The sequence below is a fragment of the Pantherophis guttatus genome, chromosome 7 (genome assembly GCF_059756535.1).
Source record: "Pantherophis guttatus breed Tessera chromosome 7, ASM5975653v1, whole genome shotgun sequence".
In the NCBI taxonomy this organism is placed as follows: Eukaryota; Metazoa; Chordata; class Lepidosauria; order Squamata; family Colubridae; genus Pantherophis; species Pantherophis guttatus.
In genome coordinates, this window is record NC_142069.1 from 5,489,554 (window position 1) to 5,496,054 (window position 6,501).

At 43.4% G+C, this 6,501-nt stretch overlaps 1 long non-coding RNA gene across 1 annotated transcript; it reads left to right on the forward strand.

Moving 5' to 3' along the window:
- The first annotated feature begins 1,856 nt into the window (after nucleotides 1-1,856).
- Nucleotides 1,857-5,966, forward strand: LOC132710157 (uncharacterized). The gene is made up of 2 exons (XR_015728834.1): nucleotides 1,857-2,065; nucleotides 3,824-5,966. It is a non-coding gene; the product is annotated as an uncharacterized LOC132710157 (long non-coding RNA).
- Nucleotides 5,967-6,501: the final 535 nt, after the last annotated feature.

Sequence of the window (6,501 nt, forward strand, 5' to 3'; positions counted from 1 at the left end):
CGATCACTGTCGGAAACTTTGGGACACAAAACCTATTTATTTTTCATATCCTGGCTTTGTGTTTGGGAGCTCAAGACGTCTTGAGTCTATGTGCCGTGTCACAATGCACAGAGAAAAGCCTGAATTTGTCTTGCACAAGGCTCACACACTGCTTTCCTCATTTGCCCCGTCTTCCATATGGGTGACGCATGCAAGCACAGCATGAGAGCGGAGCATAATCCCCACAGACAGAGGCAACACATATGCACCTACTCCGATCAAATCCTCACAGGCAAAATGTACACACACACTAATTAGCCCTTCAAAAGGAAGAACAGAAATGCAGAAAGACACAAAAAAGCAGGTGCAATATATTAGTTAATTGCCCAAGGGGAACATACAGATTTCCTGTGGCCACTGCTATTAAAGGGCTAGAGAGAATTCCAGAAACCTAGGTCCCCTCCCTTGAATGATCATCCTTTTCAACAGCTTCTGATTAGAGACAAGGACATTTTGAGATCTTTGATCTGTGTGTAGGATCAATGCCGTGAGAGCAAAGTGCACCAGGATTCATAAATGGTGAAGAAGCCTTCAACGTAGAGATCTCCCAATTTTAAAGATCTTTGCAAGCCTTCCTGGCAATTAGGTGGATCTGATTCCTTCCATCACCACCGCCAGCATTGTGGGGAAGAGAATGTCAAACCATCATTTGAATTGTCTGCGATACATTAAAAACATTTCATTCTCTCTTCAGAGGTACAAATTAGAGATACCCGGTTCCTTGGAACAAAGAGACTTGAAAGTATCCCTGTTTATTCTCCAATTTATCCCTCAAAAAAAAGAAAAGAAAAAAAAGAGGACCATTAACCTATCAATATTTCCAGCATTGTCCTGCATTAGGCAGGAGGTTGGGCCAGATGATCTCCAAAATCCCTTCCAATCATTGTATTTATGATTTTAAGGTATAAAAGGTTGACAATAAAATTAACAGTTTCATTCTTCTCAAAATTACTATAATATCGTGAGGATCAAAAAAGAAAAAAGATACTCTTTGTCTTGCAGACACCTAAGATATTTGGAGTCCTTGGTGCTGTCTGGGCTTGATATGAACTCGGAGACCGTCATTGTTCAACCCTGAGCTATAAATATTCTCTTTATTTAATATTTAATATCCAACAATATTTATCGTCTGGAAAACGGAACTGCTTGGTGCTTCTTGCCTTCTGCCAGCCATTTAGCTTTCATTTATATTATGCTTATAAGTTAGCTATTTAGTACTTGCAATTAAACTTTGGGTTGACATGTCAAGCAAGACTCTGAGATATTATTTCTATAAAATAAGAATAGAGTAGAGTAAAATGGATAGGATAGGATAGGATAGAGCAGAGCAGAACAATAGACTAGACTAGACTAGACTAGAAATACTTTATAGACGAAGTGTGATTGGACACACAAGGAATTTGTCTCTAGTGCATAAGCTCTCTGTACATACAACTGCAAAGTGATAGGTCATAGATCATAAATCAAAGTTACAATCATTAATCATAAGATGCAAACAACAAGTGTTACATCGTAAGATACCAACAGGAGAAGATAGTAGGAAAGATGAGGAGATGAGAAGAGATGAGAAATAAGAAAGATGACCATAAGAGTAAAGCCTACTACATGGATAATCTATACATTTCACCAAAATGTGGCTCTGGAGATATTACTGCCATTCTGCCATCTCTCTGTCGTTAGAAAAGCCCTAACAAAAGAGAGCAGAATGTGGAAAGAGAAAGAATTTCCTGTTTTTGTATAACAGCTACACAAAACTTGGCTTGAAAAGATGCTGAATAGGCTAGGGATAAGAATTCTCCCACTGAAGCCTGCATGCCTGGGTGTCTGTGGGTGTTTCCACAAGCCATCCCACACTTTCGTTTTCTGTTTGCTTTCTTTGCTGTGATTTCCTTGAAATGAGCCAAGCATAAATCCATTCCAAGTTGCTGATTGCCTAAGCCTGGAACCAAGGCCTCCGTATCAAATGTCACATTAAAACCAGACGCTCTGAGGAAGCGCCCTCAATTTGCAAGAACTTCTGAATAAGGTAAGCCTGTTTGTTTGGGTTAAATGAAGTTCCCTGGGGGTCTTTTTCCTTTCTTAACTATCGGCTTCCTTGCCACACCAGGGAAACGAGCAGGGAGATGTACCTAGCGTTCCTGCTTTCCCTTACTATCACAGCGGAAAACAGAAAAAAACAGAAGAAGCAAGATATCCTTGCTTAGCATATGCTTGACAGCAATGTTTCTTTAAGACGCATGGACTTTGATTTGTGGCTTGCCAATAAAAACTCTTTTCCCCCTTTGGCTCTTATTTTCACAAGGAAGAATGTTCTTCCTGCCCGTCAACTCAGGAAGTACAGGAGCTGTTGATATAGTTTTGCAGAGGAATGATTGAATCTGTGATTTGTATTTCCGTTACTGTCTGCTTTGGTACAGCAACTAAACAGGCCAGGCACAGACTTCAGCGGATAGTTAAAGGCTAATAGTTAAGAAGAATTGCAACAAGCCTGCCTTCCATAGAAGACCTATATACAGACAGTCCTCAATTTACAACCGCAATTGAGCCCTACTGTGTTTCCCCCAAAGTAAGACTGGGTTTTATATTAATTTTTGTTCCCAAATATGCACTATGGCTTATTTTCCGGTTAGGTTTTATTTTGGGGGAAACAGTACTAAATGCCTCCGTCTGCTGACAATCTTAACTGGGGCTTATTTTTGGGGGTAGGGATTATATTACGAGCATCCTGAAAAATCACGCTAGGGCTGTTTTCCGGTTGGGTCTTATTTTCAGGGAAACAAGAGTGAGTGAGAAATTTGTTAAGTGAATTTTGCCCCATTTTACAATTTTTCTTGCCACATTTGGTAAAGTTTTGAAGAAAGTATGTTGAGGAAAAATATGATCACGTGTTTAACCAACTCTCTATCCCAGTCGTACTCCTGGACTGGAGATCTGGCACTTTACCACAATCCATCCAATCCATCCAATTTCCAGGATCCCATTTGGGAAGCAGAGAACCCCAGTCTCCATTTCCTCCAATCTTGCCTGATGTTTCATGAGGAGTCAGAATAATAGAACAGAATAACAGAGTTGGACGGGACCTTGGAGGTCTTCTAGTCCAACCCCTGCCCAGGAAACCTGCTGCTCAGGAAACCCTATACCCATGATGGCGAACCTATGGCATGTGTGCCCAAAGTGGCACACTAAGCCATGTCGGCCAGCATGCGCGGCCATGCCTGTTTGTCTTCTGGGTTTCTGGTACACATGCATGTGTGACGATCAGCTGTTCTTCGTGCGTGCGGCGGTGCCAAAATCCGGTGTGCGCATGTGCGCTGGCCAGCTGATTATCGGGTGCACATGCGCGGCAGAACTTGGAAGTTCAGCTTTTCTAGAGCACGATCCACTTGGTGCTGAAAAGGTTCGCTATCACTACCCTGTACCATTTCAGACAAATGGTTGTCCAATCTCTTCTTAAAAACTTCCGGTATTGGAACTTTCACAATTTCTGGAGGCAAGTTGTTCCACTGATGCATTGTTCTCACCAACAGGAAGTTTCTCCTTAGTTTTAGGTTGCTTCTCCGTCCTCAAGACTCATCATGAAGGCAGGACAACCATGTTATTAGCTTAACAACTTCCGTGATTCACTTAGCAACGGTGGCAAGAAAGATAATAAAACGGGGCAAAAAAAACCACTTAACAAATGTTCTCGCTTAGCAACAGAAACGTTGGCTCAATTGTGGTCGTCAGTCGAGGACTACCCGTACAGCAATAAGGGCAGAAATTGATACTTTTTCCTCTTTTTCAGAGCCATCGGTAGATACCCCCTTAAAGCTCATTCCAATGGACCAGCTAACGAGAGGCATCCATAGTCTGGATTTAAGGGGAAATTATCAACCCGGTGAGCTTGTGCTCAGAGGAGGCCACGCCTTCCCGGTGCTGAAGTCTTCAAAGGGCCAAATACTCATTGCGGCATCGTACTATGGCAGAGGCAAAATGGTGGTGGCTTCCCACGAATTGATTCTACCAAGCCAGCCTGTGCAGCCCTTTATTAGAAATGCTTTGGAGTGGCTGAAGCCGAGTTCCTCGTCAACAGTGGGATTCCACAGCACCATGTATTCCTTGTACCAGGCACTGCAGGGCTGTGGCCTGAAGCTTAACCCTAATGGAAAGCTTGAGGAGTCGATAGGGGTGTATTGCCGAGATGCCTACGATGACTCGCAAGTTGCCGAAATCCTGAATTTTGTTAAGAAAGGTGGGGGATTGCTCATCGGAGGCCAGGCCTGGTACTGGTCCTACTCGAATGGAAAACACAACGCGTTGCATGCATACCCTGGGAACAAAATCACAGGTCCTGCCGGGATCTACTTCACGGGTGAAGTTGCAGATAATGGTGTCTACCAAGTGTGCAGATAGCAGGGATCCTGATATCACCCAATAAGCAAGAATTGAATCCCTCGATCCTTCTACTTCTGCATTCCTTGGGGAAGTAAAGAGAAGCTAACAGGCATTTCAACTGCTTTATAAACACAGATTTCACTGCCAAAACCATTGCATTAACCATCTACATTCCCATTCTCTCTTCTTAACCTGTGCATTTTGGCATTTTTAGTTGGCATTCATGATTCCCTTTCTTCGTTTTCTTTAGCCATGGTGGCACAGTGGTTAGAAAGCAGTACTGCAGGCTAACTCTGCTCACTGCCAGGAGTTCGGTTCCTTCAATCCTGACTGGCTCAAGGCTGACGCAGCCTTCCATCCTTCAGAAGGGGATAAAATGAGGATCCAGATTGTTGGGGGTGGGGAGGGCAATATGCTGATTCTGTAAACCGCTTAGAGAGGGCTGTAAAGCACTGTGAAGCGGTATATAAGTCTAAGGGCTATTGCTATTTGTGAGAGCAGCATATTCCCACCCATTAAGCAGTGGAGATGTGACGGTCATAAAAGTGTATTTTGCACAGCATCAACTCATTGCCCTCAGCTAACATCCTGCTAGAATGACAAGAAAATCAGCTTTGCGGTGTGTGAAATAAGGAACCGAATCTAATGACCTGCATGTTTAAGTTCTTCAGGGCAAGATTTGGTGGGCAACTAGTGGACTAGTTAAAGAGCTGTTCTATGGAATCCATGGGAAGAACTGCCACCTGCAGTTTTACCTTGGTTAACATCCAGCATCCAGTTTTAGTCACCACAAAAAGGATGTTTGGAAAAAGTGCAGAGAAGAGCAAGTAAGACGATGAAAGGCCTGGAGACTAAAACATATGAAGAACGGTTACAGGATTTGGGTTTGGCTGGCCTAGAGGGGACGTGATAGCAGTATTCCAGTATTTGAGGGGCTGCCCCAAAGAAGAGGGGGTCAACTTATTCTCCAAAGCACCTGAAGGCAAGACATGAAACAATGGATGGAAATTAATCAAGGAGAGAAGCAACCTGGAATTAAGGAGAAACTTTCTAACAGTGAGGATAATTAACCAATGGAACAGCTTGACTTCTGAAGTTGTGGGTGGATCATCACAGGAGGTTTTTAAGAAGAGACTGGACAGTCACTTGTATCAAATGGCATTGAGTCTCCTGCTTCAGCAGGGGGTTAGACTAGAAGATCTCCAAGGTCCCTTCCAGCTCCATTCTGACAATCTCAGATGAACTGCTGCTTTTTTCTTCCTCCTTCAGCTGAACCGACTCTGCAAACCGACTTTCACATCCAGAAAACAGAGCCAGTTTTGAGCCTGCCCGGTTTTACGTAACTGGAAGTTCGAGAAAATTAAAGCAGAACAACCCTGCATAGAAAACTCACACATGATTTTGTTTTTTTGCTTGCTTTATAAATGTCCTTTGCTTTGTCTGCTATAAAAACCTTCAAGAAAAGCTACATGCATGCATTTAAATCAAAGACCAGCAGATGCAAAAATAACAAAGGAAGAACAGAAATGAAATAAATATATAAATAAATTTCACTGGAGTGCAAATGGCTTTATTTCAGTACTGGAGGCAGCTGAAACTAATCAAAAAAAGGGAGCAGGGGATGCAATTCCTCTCTCTATACAGTCCAGATAGTCCTCAACTTACAACCATTACTAGGAGCAGAATTTCCGTTGGTAAGCAAATGGGTTGTTAAGTGAGTCAGGCCCAATTTCATGACTTTTTTGACATTTGATGTGCCGGTGCCTGGAGGCTGTGAGGGTCTGGATGGGAGTCAACAGGCTCAGACTTAACCCAGACAAGACCGAGTGGCTGTGGGTATTGCCTCCTAAAGACTATGTTGACTGTCCATCCTTGGTTCTGGGGGAGAGGGGGGAGAAATTGTCCCCCTCAGAACGGGCTCGCAATTTGGGTGTCCTCCTAGACCCACAGCTAAGATTAGAGCAACATCTGTCAGCTGTGGCTAGGGGGACCTTTGCACAGGTTCGCCTGGTGCACCAATTGCGACCCTACTTGGATCAGGAGGCTCTCCTCACAGTCATTCATGCCCTTGTCACCTCACGGTTAGAT